The following is a 16,736-nucleotide window of genomic DNA, read 5'->3' on the forward strand; positions in this document are numbered from 1 at the left end:
CCGCTGGCGCCCAGTCGCCTGTGCCACCCTCCGGGTCTCAAAGCACTCCTCAGTCAGCTCAAGGACCGGGGCCACCTGGCCTTCGGGGTCACATGGGCTTGGGCACGACGGAAGGGACCGCTTGCCCCCGTGGAACAGACATTCTCCCCGTGGACAACCTCAGGTGCCGGGACCCTCTGCTCCGCCTTGGAAAACCCACCTTCTGCAATGTATGCCCAACGCAATCAGGCCGAGCAGATTGACCCCCTCGGCCCGGCCCCAGTGTGTGATGGGGCTCTGTGCGTGAGGGCTTGCTCTTCCCCACCTACACCAGGCACGGCATCTAACACACACACACACACACACACACACACACCACACAGAGACACCCAGACCACGCACGCACGCACGGGGACGCACCCTCCTCTCCCCCACCCCACACACGAGCAGCCGAAGGACAAGAGGGTATGGCTGGGGCCTGAGCGGGAACAAGCGAAGCCTTGGTTTGCGGCCCCTCGGCCATCTGCATCAGGATTTTTGTCTGGGCTCGGAGGCCAGAGGATCTCTGCCATTTGCTAGCAGGGCCAGGGATGGCAGGAGGGTGGGTACGGGGCTCAGCCAGGGAGAGTTCTGCTGGCACGATCCTGTAGCACGTGGCCGCGTAGCACGGGGCCGGGTCTGATGGAGGCCAAGCAGGGGCACAAGACCCAGCAGCGGCACAGGGAAGAGGCCCAGGGCACCCAGGAGCAGACGAGACCCGGGAGTCGTGCGTGCTTGGCGTGGCCGCGGGCCCCGTGACGCCCGAGGACTCGAGTGCTCAGCCCCGTGTAGTGGCCGCGAAGGCCTGCCTGGGAGAAACGCCCCGGGAGGCCGGCAGGAACCCGGGATCGGAAGGGATGTGGAGGGGCCCCGGGTCGGAGGAGATGGCTTTGGCTGTGTTTGGTTTTGTTTCTTCTTCCCAAGATCCCGGGTGTGAAAGGGGCCAGAGGTGAAGTCCTGGGCTGGAAAGCCTCACGATTCAGCCCCGCAGCCCCAGGCCCTGAGTGTGGAGGAGGGCGGAGCGGGTCGGCGAAGGGCGCGGCTGCCGTTTTCCTGATGGGCTGGAGGGGCAGTGGCGCTTTCCGGACGAAGAGGACCGGAAGGGTCCCCGAGACCTCCGCTGGGAGCCACGCACCCACCCAAGGATACGGCTCCAGGAGGCGACGGAGGAGGGCGGCTGCTTGCCCTGGCCCGAGCTGTGCGTCCCCCGCCTTGGCCACAGCAGTGGACATTCCCAGAAGAACAAGCGCCCGAGAGCACTGAGAAATTTTCCCCCGAGAAAACTTGACCCTCGTCCTGGCAGCAGGACACCTCGGGAAGAAAGCCACCCAGCGGCCACCTGGGCGAGACCGGCTGCCCGAGCAGGCGCGCGGGGCCTCTGGCCGCTGGCCCCGGGCTGCCAGCCCCCACCCGGACTCCCAGCCGTGCCAGGAGAGCAGCGTGGAGACGCACGCCGGGGCCCTCGGCAGGCTCTTGGGGCTCCCGGAGGCGGCGGCTAGCGTCTACGGCCATACCACCCTGAACGCGCCCGATCTCGTCTGATCTCGGAAGCTAAGCAGGGTCGGGCCTGGTTAGTACTTGGATGGGAGACCGCCTGGGAATACCGGGTGCTGTAGGCTTTTGCTCCTCCCTCCCTCGCTGCTCCTTTTGTCTTCGGGGACTTCGCCACCACCCCCCCCACCACCACCACCACCCCCAGCACCACCACCACCACCACCACCACAACGACCCACCGTGACCACGACCCCGACCCCGTCCGGGCCACCCGCCAGACCCACGCACACCGAATCCTCACAGCTACGTCCCCGAATCCTCTCCCCTCCCCACACTCTCCTGGGGCGCGCGCCCGCGACACGGGTCACCAGCGAGGTTGGTCCCAGGCCACGTTGGGGACCGCTCCCCAACTGCCCTCCAGGCGGGCGGGGAGGGACGTGCGGAAGCCATGAGAAAGTGGGTCCTGCACCCCAGCGGGCCCCACAGCGGGACGCGCCACACCTGGGCTCGCCACAAGGTGGTGCACTGGGTCCAGGGCAAGACGCCAGGGGACAGAGAAGCAGGGAGCCTCAGTCGGGTGCTGCTCCACGTCGCGCTCCGTCGCTCAACCCAAGACAGGGCAGCCAGCGCGCGACCTCTACGTGGGATCCCGCCTCCCACGGCAGAGCCTGCGGTCACAGGGACAGAGGGCGCAGGCCGCCAGAGCTCCGGATGCCAGCGGCAGCTCCCCGTCCCGCTCAAAGGGAGGGAGGGCCGCCGCTGGCGCCCAGTCGCCTGTGCCACCCTCCGGGTCTCAAAGCACTCCTCAGTCAGCTCAAGGACCGGGGCCACCTGGCCTTCGGGGTCACATGGGCTTGGGCACGACGGAAGGGACCGCTTGCCCCCGTGGAACAGACATTCTCCCCGTGGACAACCTCAGGTGCCGGGACCCTCTGCTCCGCCTTGGAAAACCCACCTTCTGCAATGTATGCCCAACGCAATCAGGCCGAGCAGATTTACCCCCTCGGCACGGCCCCAGTGTGTGATGGGGCTCTGTGCGTGAGGGCTTGCTCTTCCCCACCTACACCAGGCACGGCATCTAACACACACACACACACACACACACACACACACACACCACACAGAGACACCCAGACCACGCACGCACGCACGGGGACGCACCCTCCTCTCCCCCACCCCACACACGAGCAGCCGAAGGACAAGAGGGTATGGCTGGGGCCTGAGCGGGAACAAGCGAAGCCTTGGTTTGCGGCCCCTCGGCCATCTGCATCAGGATTTTTGTCTGGGCTCGGAGGCCAGAGGATCTCTGCCATTTGCTAGCAGGGCCAGGGATGGCAGGAGGGTGGGTACGGGGCTCAGCGAGGGCCAGTTCTGCTGGCACGATCCTGTAGCACGTGGCCGCGTAGCACGGGGCCGGGTCTGATGGAGGCCAAGCAGGGGCACAAGACCCAGCAGCGGCACAGGGAAGAGGCCCAGGGCACCCAGGAGCAGACGAGACCCGGGAGTCGTGCGTGCTTGGCGTGGCCGCGGGCCCCGTGACGCCCGAGGACTCGAGTGCTCAGCCCCGTGTAGTGGCCGCGAAGGCCTGCCTGGGAGAAACGCCCCGGGAGGCCGGCAGGAACCCGGGATCGGAAGGGATGTGGAGGGGCCCCGGGTCGGAGGAGATGGCTTTGGCTGTGTTTGGTTTTGTTTCTTCTTCCCAAGATCCCAGGTGTGAAAGGGGCCAGAGGTGAAGTCCTGGGCTGGAAAGCCTCACGATTCAGCCCCGCAGCCCCAGGCCCTGAGTGTGGAGGAGGGCGGAGCGGGTCGGCGAAGGGCGCGGCTGCCGTTTTCCTGATTTGCTGGAGGGGCAGTGTCGCTTTCCGGACGAAGAGGACCGGAAGGGTCCCCGAGACCTCCGCTGGGAGCCACGCACCCACCCAAGGATACGGCTCCAGGAGGCGACGGAGGAGGGCGGCTGCTTGCCCTGGCCCGAGCTGTGCGTCCCCCGCCTTGGCCACAGCAGTGAACATTCCCAGAAGAACAAGCGCCCGAGAGCACTGAGAAATTTTCCCCCGAGAAAACTTGACCCTCGTCCTGGCAGCAGGACACCTCTGGAAGAAAGCCACCCAGCGGCCACCTGGGCGAGACCGGCTGCCCGAGCAGGCGCGCGGGGCCTCTGGCCGCTGGCCCCGGGCTGCCAGCCCCCACCCGGACTCCCAGCCGTGCCAGGAGAGCAGCGTGGAGACGCACGCCGGGGCCCTCGGCAGGCTCTTGGGGCTCCCGGAGGCGGCGGCTAGCGTCTACGGCCATACCACCCTGAACGCGCCCGATCTCGTCTGATCTCGGAAGCTAAGCAGGGTCGGGCCTGGTTAGTACTTGGATGGGAGAACGCCTGGGAGTACCGGGTGCTGTAGGCTTTTGCTCCTCCCTCCCTCGCTGCTCCTTTTCTCTTCGGGGACTTCGCCACCACCCCCCCCCACCACCACCACCATCAGCACCACCACCACCACCACCACCACAACGACCCACCGTGACCACGACCCCGACCCCGTCCGGACCACCCTCCAGACCCACGCACACCGAATCCTCACAGCTACGTCCCCGAATCCTCTCCCCTCCCCACACTCTCCTGGGGCGCGCGCCCGCGACCCGGGTCACCAGCGAGGTTGGTCCCAGGCCACGTTGGGGACCGCTCCCCAACTGCCCTCCAGGCGGGCGGGGAGGGACGTGCGGAAGCCATGAGAAAGTGGGTCCTGCACCCCAGCGGGCCCCACAGCGGGACGTGCCACACCTGGGCTCGCCACAAGGTGGTGCACTGGGTCCAGGGCAAGACGCCAGGGGACAGAGAAGCAGGGAGCCTCAGTCGGGTGCTGCTCCACGTCGCGCTCGGTCGCTCAACCCAAGACAGGGCAGCCAGCGTGCGACCTCTACGTGGGATCCCGCCTCCCACGGATAGCCTGCGGTCACAGGGACAGAGGGCGCAGGCCGCCAGAGCTCCGGATGCCAGCGGCAGCTCCCCGTCCCGCTCAAAGGGAGGGAGGGCCGCCGCTGGCGCCCAGTCGCCTGTGCCACCCTCCGGGTCTCAAAGCACTCCTCAGTCAGCTCAAGGACCGGGGCCACCTGGCCTTCGGGGTCACATGGGCTTGGGCACGACGGAAGGGACCGCTTGCCCCCGTGGAACAGACATTCTCCCCGTGGACAACCTCAGGTGCCGGGACCCTCTGCTCCGCCTTGGAAAACCCACCTTCTGCAATGTATGCCCAACGCAATCAGGCCGAGCAGATTGACCCCCTCGGCCCGGCCCCAGTGTGTGATGGGGCTCTGTGCGTGAGGGCTTGCTCTTCCCCACCTACACCAGGCACGGCATCTAACACACACACACACACACACACACACACACCACACAGAGACACCCAGACCACGCACGCACGCACGGGGACGCACCCTCCTCTCCCCCACCCCACACACGAGCAGCCGAAGGACAAGAGGGTATGGCTGGGGCCTGAGCGGGAACAAGCGAAGCCTTGGTTTGCGGCCCCTCGGCCATCTGCATCAGGATTTTTGTCTGGGCTCGGAGGCCAGAGGATCTCTGCCATTTGCTAGCAGGGCCAGGGATGGCAGGAGGGTGGGTACGGGGCTCAGCGAGGGCCAGTTCTGCTGGCACGATCCTGTAGCACGTGGCCGCGTAGCACGGGGCCGGGTCTGATGGAGGCCAAGCAGGGGCACAAGACCCAGCAGCGGCACAGGGAAGAGGCCCAGGGCACCCAGGAGCAGACGAGACCCGGGAGTCGTGCGTGCTTGGCGTGGCCGCGGGCCCCGTGACGCCCGAGGACTCGAGTGCTCAGCCCCGTGTAGTGGCCGCGAAGGCCTGCCTGGGAGAAACGCCCCGGGAGGCCGGCAGGAACCTGGGATCGGAAGGGATGTGGAGGGGCCCCGGGTCGGAGGAGATGGCTTTGGCTGTGTTTGGTTTTGTTTCTTCTTCCCAAGATCCCGGGTGTGAAAGGGGCCAGAGGTGAAGTCCTGGGCTGGAAAGCCTCACGATTCAGCCCCGCAGCCCCAGGCCCTGAGTGTGGAGGAGGGCGGAGCGGGTCGGCGAAGGGCGCGGCTGCCGTTTTCCTGATGGGCTGGAGGGGCAGTGGCGCTTTCCGGACGAAGAGGACCGGAAGGGTCCCCGAGACCTCCGCTGGGAGCCACGCACCCACCCAAGGATACGGCTCCAGGAGGCGACGGAGGAGGGCGGCTGCTTGCCCTGGCCCGAGCTGTGCGTCCCCCGCCTTGGCCACAGCAGTGGACATTCCCAGAAGAACAAGCGCCCGAGAGCACTGAGAAATTTTCCCCCGAGAAAACTTGACCCTCGTCCTGGCAGCAGGACACCTCGGGAAGAAAGCCACCCAGCGGCCACCTGGGCGAGACCGGCTGCCCGAGCAGGCGCGCGGGGCCTCTGGCCGCTGGCCCCGGGCTGCCAGCCCCCACCCGGACTCCCAGCCGTGCCAGGAGAGCAGCGTGGAGACGCACGCCGGGGCCCTCGGCAGGCTCTTGGGGCTCCCGGAGGCGGCGGCTAGCGTCTACGGCCATACCACCCTGAACGCGCCCGATCTCGTCTGATCTCGGAAGCTAAGCAGGGTCGGGCCTGGTTAGTACTTGGATGGGAGACCGCCTGGGAATACCGGGTGCTGTAGGCTTTTGCTCCTCCCTCCCTCGCTGCTCCTTTTGTCTTCGGGGACTTCGCCACCACCCCCCCCACCACCACCACCACCCCCAGCACCACCACCACCACCACCACCACAACGACCCACCGTGACCACGACCCCGACCCCGTCCGGGCCACCCGCCAGACCCACGCACACCGAATCCTCACAGCTACGTCCCCGAATCCTCTCCCCTCCCCACACTCTCCTGGGGCGCGCGCCCGCGACACGGGTCACCAGCGAGGTTGGTCCCAGGCCACGTTGGGGACCGCTCCCCAACTGCCCTCCAGGCGGGCGGGGAGGGACGTGCGGAAGCCATGAGAAAGTGGGTCCTGCACCCCAGCGGGCCCCACAGCGGGACGCGCCACACCTGGGCTCGCCACAAGGTGGTGCACTGGGTCCAGGGCAAGACGCCAGGGGACAGAGAAGCAGGGAGCCTCAGTCGGGTGCTGCTCCACGTCGCGCTCCGTCGCTCAACCCAAGACAGGGCAGCCAGCGCGCGACCTCTACGTGGGATCCCGCCTCCCACGGCAGAGCCTGCGGTCACAGGGACAGAGGGCGCAGGCCGCCAGAGCTCCGGATGCCAGCGGCAGCTCCCCGTCCCGCTCAAAGGGAGGGAGGGCCGCCGCTGGCGCCCAGTCGCCTGTGCCACCCTCCGGGTCTCAAAGCACTCCTCAGTCAGCTCAAGGACCGGGGCCACCTGGCCTTCGGGGTCACATGGGCTTGGGCACGACGGAAGGGACCGCTTGCCCCCGTGCAACAGACATTCTCCCCGTGGACAACCTCAGGTGCCGGGACCCTCTGCTCCGCCTTGGAAAACCCACCTTCTGCAATGTATGCCCAACGCAATCAGGCCGAGCAGATTGACCCCCTCGGCCCGGCCCCAGTGTGTGATGGGGCTCTGTGCGTGAGGGCTTGCTCTTCCCCACCTACACCAGGCACGGCATCTAACACACACACACACACACACACACACCACGCAGAGACACCCAGACCACGCACGCACGCACGGGGACGCACCCTCCTCTCCCCCACCCCACACACGAGCAGCCGAAGGACAAGAGGGTATGGCTGGGGCCTGAGCGGGAACAAGCGAAGCCTTGGTTTGCGGCCCCTCGGCCAACTGCATCAGGATTTTTGTCTGGGCTCGGAGGCCAGAGGATCTCTGCCATTTGCTAGCAGGGCCAGGGATGGCAGGAGGGTGGGTACGGGGCTCAGCCAGGGCCAGTTCTGCTGGCACGATCCTGTAGCACGTGGCCGCGTAGCACGGGGCCGGGTCTGAAGGAGGCCAAGCAGGGGCACAAGACCCAGCAGCGGCACAGGGAAGAGGCCCAGGGCACCCAGGAGCAGACGAGACCCGGGAGTCGTGCGTGCTTGGCGTGGCCGCGGGCCCCGTGACGCCCGAGGACTCGAGTGCTCAGCCCCGTGTAGTGGCCGCGAAGGCCTGCCTGGGAGAAACGCCCCGGGAGGCCGGCAGGAACCCGGGATCGGAAGGGATGTGGAGGGGCCCCGGGTCGGAGGAGATGGCTTTGGCTGTGTTTGGTTTTGTTTCTTCTTCCCAAGATTCCGGGTGTGAAACGGGCCAGTGGTGAAGTCCTGGGCTGGAAAGCCTCACGATTCAGCCCCGCAGCCCCAGGCCCTGAGTGTGGAGGAGGGCGGAGCGGGTCGGCGAAGGGCGCGGCTGCCGTTTTCCTGATGGGCTGGAGGGGCAGTGGCGCTTTCCGGACGAAGAGGACCGGAAGGGTCCCCGAGACCTCCGCTGGGAGCCACGCACCCACCCAAGGATACGGCTCCAGGAGACGACGGAGGAGGGCGGCTGCTTGCCCTGGCCCGAGCTGTGCGTCCACCGCCTTGGCCACAGCAGTGGACATTCCCAGAAGAACAAGCGCCCGAGAGCACTGAGAAATTTTCCCCCGAGAAAACTTGACCCTCGTCCTGGCAGCAGGACACCTCGGGAAGAAAGCCACCCAGTGGCCACCTGGGCGAGACCGGCTGCCCGAGCAGGCGCGCGGGGCCTCTGGCCGCTGGCCCCGGGCTGCCAGCCCCCACCCGGACTCCCAGCCGTGCCAGGAGAGCAGCGTGGAGACGCACGCCGGGGCCCTCGGCAGGCTCTTGGGGCTCCCGGAGGCGGCGGCTAGCGTCTACGGCCATACCACCCTGAACGCGCCCGATCTCGTCTGATCTCGGAAGCTAAGCAGGGTCGGGCCTGGTTAGTACTTGGATGGGAGACCGCCTGGGAATACCGGGTGCTGTAGGCTCTTGCTCCTCCCTCCCTCGCTGCTCCTTTTGTCTTCGGGGACTTCGCCACCACCCCCCCCACCACCACCACCACCCCCAGCACCACCACCACCACCACCACCACAACGACCCACCGTGACCACGACCCCGACCCCGTCCGGGCCACCCGCCAGACCCACGCACACCGAATCCTCACAGCTACATCCCCGAATCCTCTCCCCTCCCCACACTCTCCTGGGGCGCGCGCCCGCGACACGGGTCACCAGCGAGGTTGGTCCCAGGCCACGTTGGGGACCGCTCCCCAACTGCCCTCCAGGCGGGCGGGGAGGGACGTGCGGAAGCCATGAGAAAGTGGGTCCTGCACCCCAGCGGGCCCCACAGCGGGACGCGCCACACCTGGGCTCGCCACAAGGTGGTGCACTGGGTAAAGGGCAAGACGCCAGGGGACAGAGAAGCAGGGAGCCTCAGTCGGGTGCTGCTCCACGTCGCGCTCCGTCGCTCAACCCAAGACAGGGCAGCCAGCGCGCGACCTCTACGTGGGATCCCGCCTCCCACGGCAGAGCCTGCGGTCACAGGGACAGAGGGCGCAGGCCACCAGAGCTCCGGATGCCAGCGGCAGCTCCCCGTCCCGCTCAAAGGGAGGGAGGGCCGCCGCTGGCGCCCAGTCGCCTGTGCCACCCTCCGGGTCTCAAAGCACTCCTCAGTCAGCTCAAGGACCGGGGCCACCTGGCCTTCGGGGTCACATGGGCTTGGGCACGACGGAAGGGACCGCTTGCCCCCGTGCAACAGACATTCTCCCCGTGGACAACCTCAGGTGCCGGGACCCTCTGCTCCGCCTTGGAAAACCCACCTTCTGCAATGTATGCCCAACGCAATCAGGCCGAGCAGATTGACCCCCTCGGCCCGGCCCCAGTGTGTGATGGGGCTCTGTGCGTGAGGGCTTGCTCTTCCCCACCTACACCAGGCACGGCATCTAACACACACACACACACACACACACACACACACCACGCAGAGACACCCAGACCACGCACGCACGCACGGGGACGCACCCTCCTCTCCCCCACCCCACACACGAGCAGCCGAAGGACAAGAGGGTATGGCTGGGGCCTGAGCGGGAACAAGCGAAGCCTTGGTTTGCGGCCCCTCGGCCAACTGCATCAGGATTTTTGTCTGGGCTCGGAGGCCAGAGGATCTCTGCCATTTGCTAGCAGGGCCAGGGATGGCAGGAGGGTGGGTACGGGGCTCAGCCAGGGCCAGTTCTGCTGGCACGATCCTGTAGCACGTGGCCGCGTAGCACGGGGCCGGGTCTGAAGGAGGCCAAGCAGGGGCACAAGACCCAGCAGCGGCACAGGGAAGAGGCCCAGGGCACCCAGGAGCAGACGAGACCCGGGAGTCGTGCGTGCTTGGCGTGGCCGCGGGCCCCGTGACGCCCGAGGACTCAAGTGCTCAGCCCCGTGTAGTGGCCGCGAAGGCCTGCCTGGGAGAAACGCCCCAGGAGGCCGGCAGGAACCCGGGATCGGAAGGGATGTGGAGGGGCCCCGGGTCGGAGGAGATGGCTTTGGCTGTGTTTGGTTTTGTTTCTTCTTCCCAAGATCCCGGGTGTGAAAGGGGCCAGAGGTGAAGTCCTGGGCTGGAAAGCCTCACGATTCAGCCCCGCAGCCCCAGGCCCTGAGTGTGGAGGAGGGCGGAGCGGGTCGGCGAAGGGCGCGGCTGCCGTTTTCCTGATGGGCTGGAGGGGCAGTGGCGCTTTCCGGACGAAGAGGACCGGAAGGGTCCCCGAGACCTCCGCTGGGAGCCACGCACCCACCCAAGGATACGGCTCCAGGAGGCGACGGAGGAGGGCGGCTGCTTGCCCTGGCCCGAGCTGTGCGTCCCCCGCCTTGGCCACAGCAGTGGACATTCCCAGAAGAACAAGCGCCCGAGAGCACTGAGAAATTTTCCCCCGAGAAAACTTGACCCTCGTCCTGGCAGCAGGACACCTCGGGAAGAAAGCCACCCAGCGGCCACCTGGGCGAGACCGGCTGCCCGAGCAGGCGCGCGGGGCCTCTGGCCGCTGGCCCCGGGCTGCCAGCCCCCACCCGGACTCCCAGCCGTGCCAGGAGAGCAGCGTGGAGACGCACGCCGGGGCCCTCGGCAGGCTCTTGGGGCTCCCGGAGGCGGCGGCTAGCGTCTACGGCCATACCACCCTGAACGCGCCCGATCTCGTCTGATCTCGGAAGCTAAGCAGGGTCGGGCCTGGTTAGTACTTGGATGGGAGACCGCCTGGGAATACCGGGTGCTGTAGGCTTTTGCTCCTCCCTCCCTCGCTGCTCCTTTTGTCTTCGGGGACTTCGCCACCACCCCCCCCACCACCACCACCACCCCCAGCACCACCACCACCACCACCACCACAACGACCCACCGTGACCACGACCCCGACCCCGTCCGGGCCACCCGCCAGACCCACGCACACCGAATCCTCACAGCTACGTCCCCGAATCCTCTCCCCTCCCCACACTCTCCTGGGGCGCGCGCCCGCGACACGGGTCACCAGCGAGGTTGGTCCCAGGCCACGTTGGGGACCGCTCCCCAACTGCCCTCCAGGCGGGCGGGGAGGGACGTGCGGAAGCCATGAGAAAGTGGGTCCTGCACCCCAGCGGGCCCCACAGCGGGACGCGCCACACCTGGGCTCGCCACAAGGTGGTGCACTGGGTCCAGGGCAAGACGCCAGGGGACAGAGAAGCAGGGAGCCTCAGTCGGGTGCTGCTCCACGTCGCGCTCCGTCGCTCAACCCAAGACAGGGCAGCCAGCGCGCGACCTCTACGTGGGATCCCGCCTCCCACGGCAGAGCCTGCGGTCACAGGGACAGAGGGCGCAGGCCGCCAGAGCTCCGGATGCCAGCGGCAGCTCCCCGTCCCGCTCAAAGGGAGGGAGGGCCGCCGCTGGCGCCCAGTCGCCTGTGCCACCCTCCGGGTCTCAAAGCACTCCTCAGTCAGCTCAAGGACCGGGGCCACCTGGCCTTCGGGGTCACATGGGCTTGGGCACGACGGAAGGGACCGCTTGCCCCCGTGGAACAGACATTCTCCCCGTGGACAACCTCAGGTGCCGGGACCCTCTGCTCCGCCTTGGAAAACCCACCTTCTGCAATGTATGCCCAACGCAATCAGGCCGAGCAGATTTACCCCCTCGGCCCGGCCCCAGTGTGTGATGGGGCTCTGTGCGTGAGGGCTTGCTCTTCCCCACCTACACCAGGCACGGCATCTAACACACACACACACACACACACACACACACACACACCACACAGAGACACCCAGACCACGCACGCACGCACGGGGACGCACCCTCCTCTCCCCCACCCCACACACGAGCAGCCGAAGGACAAGAGGGTATGGCTGGGGCCTGAGCGGGAACAAGCGAAGCCTTGGTTTGCGGCCCCTCGGCCATCTGCATCAGGATTTTTGTCTGGGCTCGGAGGCCAGAGGATCTCTGCCATTTGCTAGCAGGGCCAGGGATGGCAGGAGGGTGGGTACGGGGCTCAGCGAGGGCCAGTTCTGCTGGCACGATCCTGTAGCACGTGGCCGCGTAGCACGGGGCCGGGTCTGATGGAGGCCAAGCAGGGGCACAAGACCCAGCAGCGGCACAGGGAAGAGGCCCAGGGCACCCAGGAGCAGACGAGACCCGGGAGTCGTGCGTGCTTGGCGTGGCCGCGGGCCCCGTGACGCCCGAGGACTCGAGTGCTCAGCCCCGTGTAGTGGCCGCGAAGGCCTGCCTGGGAGAAACGCCCCGGGAGGCCGGCAGGAACCCGGGATCGGAAGGGATGTGGAGGGGCCCCGGGTCGGAGGAGATGGCTTTGGCTGTGTTTGGTTTTGTTTCTTCTTCCCAAGATCCCAGGTGTGAAAGGGGCCAGAGGTGAAGTCCTGGGCTGGAAAGCCTCACGATTCAGCCCCGCAGCCCCAGGCCCTGAGTGTGGAGGAGGGCGGAGCGGGTCGGCGAAGGGCGCGGCTGCCGTTTTCCTGATTTGCTGGAGGGGCAGTGTCGCTTTCCGGACGAAGAGGACCGGAAGGGTCCCCGAGACCTCCGCTGGGAGCCACGCACCCACCCAAGGATACGGCTCCAGGAGGCGACGGAGGAGGGCGGCTGCTTGCCCTGGCCCGAGCTGTGCGTCCCCCGCCTTGGCCACAGCAGTGAACATTCCCAGAAGAACAAGCGCCCGAGAGCACTGAGAAATTTTCCCCCGAGAAAACTTGACCCTCGTCCTGGCAGCAGGACACCTCTGGAAGAAAGCCACCCAGCGGCCACCTGGGCGAGACCGGCTGCCCGAGCAGGCGCGCGGGGCCTCTGGCCGCTGGCCCCGGGCTGCCAGCCCCCACCCGGACTCCCAGCCGTGCCAGGAGAGCAGCGTGGAGACGCACGCCGGGGCCCTCGGCAGGCTCTTGGGGCTCCCGGAGGCGGCGGCTAGCGTCTACGGCCATACCACCCTGAACGCGCCCGATCTCGTCTGATCTCGGAAGCTAAGCAGGGTCGGGCCTGGTTAGTACTTGGATGGGAGAACGCCTGGGAGTACCGGGTGCTGTAGGCTTTTGCTCCTCCCTCCCTCGCTGCTCCTTTTCTCTTCGGGGACTTCGCCACCACCCCCCCCACCACCACCACCATCAGCACCACCACCACCACCACCACCACAACGACCCACCGTGACCACGACCCCGACCCCGTCCGGACCACCCTCCAGACCCACGCACACCGAATCCTCACAGCTACGTCCCCGAATCCTCTCCCCTCCCCACACTCTCCTGGGGCGCGCGCCCGCGACCCGGGTCACCAGCGAGGTTGGTCCCAGGCCACGTTGGGGACCGCTCCCCAACTGCCCTCCAGGCGGGCGGGGAGGGACGTGCGGAAGCCATGAGAAAGTGGGTCCTGCACCCCAGCGGGCCCCACAGCGGGACGCGCCACACCTGGGCTCGCCACAAGGTGGTGCACTGGGTCCAGGGCAAGACGCCAGGGGACAGAGAAGCAGGGAGCCTCAGTCGGGTGCTGCTCCACGTCGCGCTCCGTCGCTCAACCCAAGACAGGGCAGCCAGCGCGCGACCTCTACGTGGGATCCCGCCTCCCACGGCAGAGCCTGCGGTCACAGGGACAGAGGGCGCAGGCCGCCAGAGCTCCGGATGCCAGCGGCAGCTCCCCGTCCCGCTCAAAGGGAGGGAGGGCCGCCGCTGGCGCCCAGTCGCCTGTGCCACCCTCCGGGTCTCAAAGCACTCCTCAGTCAGCTCAAGGACCGGGGCCACCTGGCCTTCGGGGTCACATGGGCTTGGGCACGACGGAAGGGACCGCTTGCCCCCGTGGAACAGACATTCTCCCCGTGGACAACCTCAGGTGCCGGGACCCTCTGCTCCGCCTTGGAAAACCCACCTTCTGCAATGTATGCCCAACGCAATCAGGCCGAGCAGATTGACCCCCTCGGCCCGGCCCCAGTGTGTGATGGGGCTCTGTGCGTGAGGGCTTGCTCTTCCCCACCTACACCAGGCACGGCATCTAACACACACACACACACACACACACACACACCACGCAGAGACACCCAGACCACGCACGCACGCACGGGGACGCACCCTCCTCTCCCCCACCCCACACACGAGCAGCCGAAGGACAAGAGGGTATGGCTGGGGCCTGAGCGGGAACAAGCGAAGCCTTGGTTTGCGGCCCCTCGGCCAACTGCATCAGGATTTTTGTCTGGGCTCGGAGGCCAGAGGATCTCTGCCATTTGCTAGCAGGGCCAGGGATGGCAGGAGGGTGGGTACGGGGCTCAGCCAGGGCCAGTTCTGCTGGCACGATCCTGTAGCACGTGGCCGCGTAGCACGGGGCCGGGTCTGAAGGAGGCCAAGCAGGGGCACAAGACCCAGCAGCGGCACAGGGAAGAGGCCCAGGGCACCCAGGAGCAGACGAGACCCGGGAGTCGTGCGTGCTTGGCGTGGCCGCGGGCCCCGTGACGCCCGAGGACTCGAGTGCTCAGCCCCGTGTAGTGGCCGCGAAGGCCTGCCTGGGAGAAACGCCCCGGGAGGCCGGCAGGAACCCGGGATCGGAAGGGATGTGGAGGGGCCCCGGGTCGGAGGAGATGGCTTTGGCTGTGTTTGGTTTTGTTTCTTCTTCCCAAGATCCCGGGTGTGAAAGGGGCCAGAGGTGAAGTCCTGGGCTGGAAAGCCTCACGATTCAGCCCCGCAGCCCCAGGCCCTGAGTGTGGAGGAGGGCGGAGCAGGTCGGCGAAGGGCGCGGCTGCCGTTTTCCTGATGGGCTGGAGGGGCAGTGTCGCTTTCCGGACGAAGAGGACCGGAAGGGTCCCCGAGACCTCCGCTGGGAGCCACGCACCCACCCAAGGATACGGCTCCAGGAGGCGACGGAGGAGGGCGGCTGCTTGCCCTGGCCCGAGCTGTGCGTCCCCCGCCTTGGCCACAGCAGTGGACATTCCCAGAAGAACAAGCGCCCGAGAGCACTGAGAAATTTTCCCCCGAGAAAACTTGACCCTCGTCCTGGCAGCAGGACACCTCGGGAAGAAAGCCACCCAGCGGCCACCTGGGCGAGACCGGCTGCCCGAGCAGGCGCGCGGGGCCTCTGGCCGCTGGCCCCGGGCTGCCAGCCCCCACCCGGACTCCCAGCCGTGCCAGGAGAGCAGCGTGGAGACGCACGCCGGGGCCCTCGGCAGGCTCTTGGGGCTCCCGGAGGCGGCGGCTAGCGTCTACGGCCATACCACCCTGAACGCGCCCGATCTCGTCTGATCTCGGAAGCTAAGCAGGGTCGGGCCTGGTTAGTACTTGGATGGGAGACCGCCTGGGAATACCGGGTGCTGTAGGCTTTTGCTCCTCCCTCCCTCGCTGCTCCTTTTGTCTTCGGGGACTTCGCCACCACCCCCCCCCCACCACCACCACCCCCAGCACCACCACCACCACCACCACAACGACCCACCGTGACCACGACCCCGACCCCGTCCGGGCCACCCGCCAGACCCACGCACACCGAATCCTCACAGCTACGTCCCCGAATCCTCTCCCCTCCCCACACTCTCCTGGGGCGCGCGCCCGCGACACGGGTCACCAGCGAGGTTGGTCCCAGGCCACGTTGGGGACCGCTCCCCAACTGCCCTCCAGGCGGGCGGGGAGGGACGTGCGGAAGCCATGAGAAAGTGGGTCCTGCACCCCAGCGGGCCCCACAGCGGGACGCGCCACACCTGGGCTCGCCACAAGGTGGTGCACTGGGTCCAGGGCAAGACGCCAGGGGACAGAGAAGCAGGGAGCCTCAGTCGGGTGCTGCTCCACGTCGCCCTCCGTCGCTCAACCCAAGACAGGGCAGCCAGCGCGCGACCTCTACGTGGGATCCCGCCTCCCACGGCAGAGCCTGCGGTCACAGGGACAGAGGGCGCAGGCCGCCAGAGCTCCGGATGCCAGCGGCAGCTCCCCGTCCCGCTCAAAGGGAGGGAGGGCCGCCGCTGGCGCCCAGTCGCCTGTGCCACCCTCCGGGTCTCAAAGCACTCCTCAGTCAGCTCAAGGACCGGGGCCACCTGGCCTTCGGGGTCACATGGGCTTGGGCACGACGGAAGGGACCGCTTGCCCCCGTGGAACAGACATTCTCCCCGTGGACAACCTCAGGGGCCGGGACCCTCTGCTCCGCCTTGGAAAACCCACCTTCTGCAATGTATGCCCAACGCAATCAGGCCGAGCAGATTGACCCCCTCGGCCCGGCCCCAGTGTGTGATGGGGCTCTGGGCGTGAGGGCTTGCTCTTCCCCACCTACACCAGGCACGGCATCTAACACACACACACACACACACACACCACGCAGAGACACCCAGACCACGCACGCACGCACGGGGACGCACCCTCCTCTCCCCCACCCCACACACGAGCAGCCGAAGGACAAGAGGGTATGGCTGGGGCCTGAGCGGGAACAAGCGAAGCCTTGGTTTGCGGCCCCTCGGCCAACTGCATCAGGATTTTTGTCTGGGCTCGGAGGCCAGAGGATCTCTGCCATTTGCTAGCAGGGCCAGGGATGGCAGGAGGGTGGGTACGGGGCTCAGCCAGGGCCAGTTCTGCTGGCACGATCCTGTAGCACGTGGCCGCGTAGCACGGGGCCGGGTCTGAAGGAGGCCAAGCAGGGGCACAAGACCCAGCAGCGGCACAGGGAAGAGGCCCAGGGCACCCAGGAGCAGACGAGACCCGGGAGTCGTGCGTGCTTGGCGTGGCCGCGGGCCCCGTGACGCCCGAGGACTCGAGTGCTCAGCCCCGTGTAGTGGCCGCGAAGGCCTGCCTGGGAGAAACGCCCCGGGAGGCCGGCAGGAACCCGGGA

At 67.5% G+C, this 16,736-nt stretch overlaps 7 non-coding genes across 7 annotated transcripts; all 7 read left to right on the forward strand.

Annotated features, from left to right (window-relative positions):
• Nucleotides 1-1,518: 1,518 nt before the first annotated feature.
• On the forward strand, nucleotides 1,519-1,637 carry LOC141411970 (5S ribosomal RNA). The gene has a single exon (XR_012436810.1). It is a non-coding gene; the product is annotated as a 5S ribosomal RNA (ribosomal RNA).
• A 2,155-nt stretch (nucleotides 1,638-3,792) lies between these two features.
• LOC141412900 (5S ribosomal RNA) lies at nucleotides 3,793-3,911 on the forward strand. The gene has a single exon (XR_012437742.1). It is a non-coding gene; the product is annotated as a 5S ribosomal RNA (ribosomal RNA).
• Nucleotides 3,912-6,057: 2,146 nt separating this feature from the next.
• On the forward strand, nucleotides 6,058-6,176 carry LOC141411971 (5S ribosomal RNA). Its single transcript, XR_012436811.1, has one exon. It is a non-coding gene; the product is annotated as a 5S ribosomal RNA (ribosomal RNA).
• Nucleotides 6,177-8,321: 2,145 nt separating this feature from the next.
• LOC141411972 (5S ribosomal RNA) lies at nucleotides 8,322-8,440 on the forward strand. The gene has a single exon (XR_012436812.1). It is a non-coding gene; the product is annotated as a 5S ribosomal RNA (ribosomal RNA).
• Nucleotides 8,441-10,591: 2,151 nt separating this feature from the next.
• On the forward strand, nucleotides 10,592-10,710 carry LOC141411973 (5S ribosomal RNA). The gene has a single exon (XR_012436813.1). It is a non-coding gene; the product is annotated as a 5S ribosomal RNA (ribosomal RNA).
• A 2,155-nt stretch (nucleotides 10,711-12,865) lies between these two features.
• Nucleotides 12,866-12,984, forward strand: LOC141412901 (5S ribosomal RNA). The gene has a single exon (XR_012437743.1). It is a non-coding gene; the product is annotated as a 5S ribosomal RNA (ribosomal RNA).
• A 2,146-nt stretch (nucleotides 12,985-15,130) lies between these two features.
• Nucleotides 15,131-15,249, forward strand: LOC141411974 (5S ribosomal RNA). Its single transcript, XR_012436814.1, has one exon. It is a non-coding gene; the product is annotated as a 5S ribosomal RNA (ribosomal RNA).
• Nucleotides 15,250-16,736: the final 1,487 nt, after the last annotated feature.

The sequence above is a fragment of the Castor canadensis genome, chromosome 10 (genome assembly GCF_047511655.1).
Source record: "Castor canadensis chromosome 10, mCasCan1.hap1v2, whole genome shotgun sequence".
Classification (NCBI taxonomy): domain Eukaryota; kingdom Metazoa; phylum Chordata; class Mammalia; order Rodentia; family Castoridae; genus Castor; species Castor canadensis.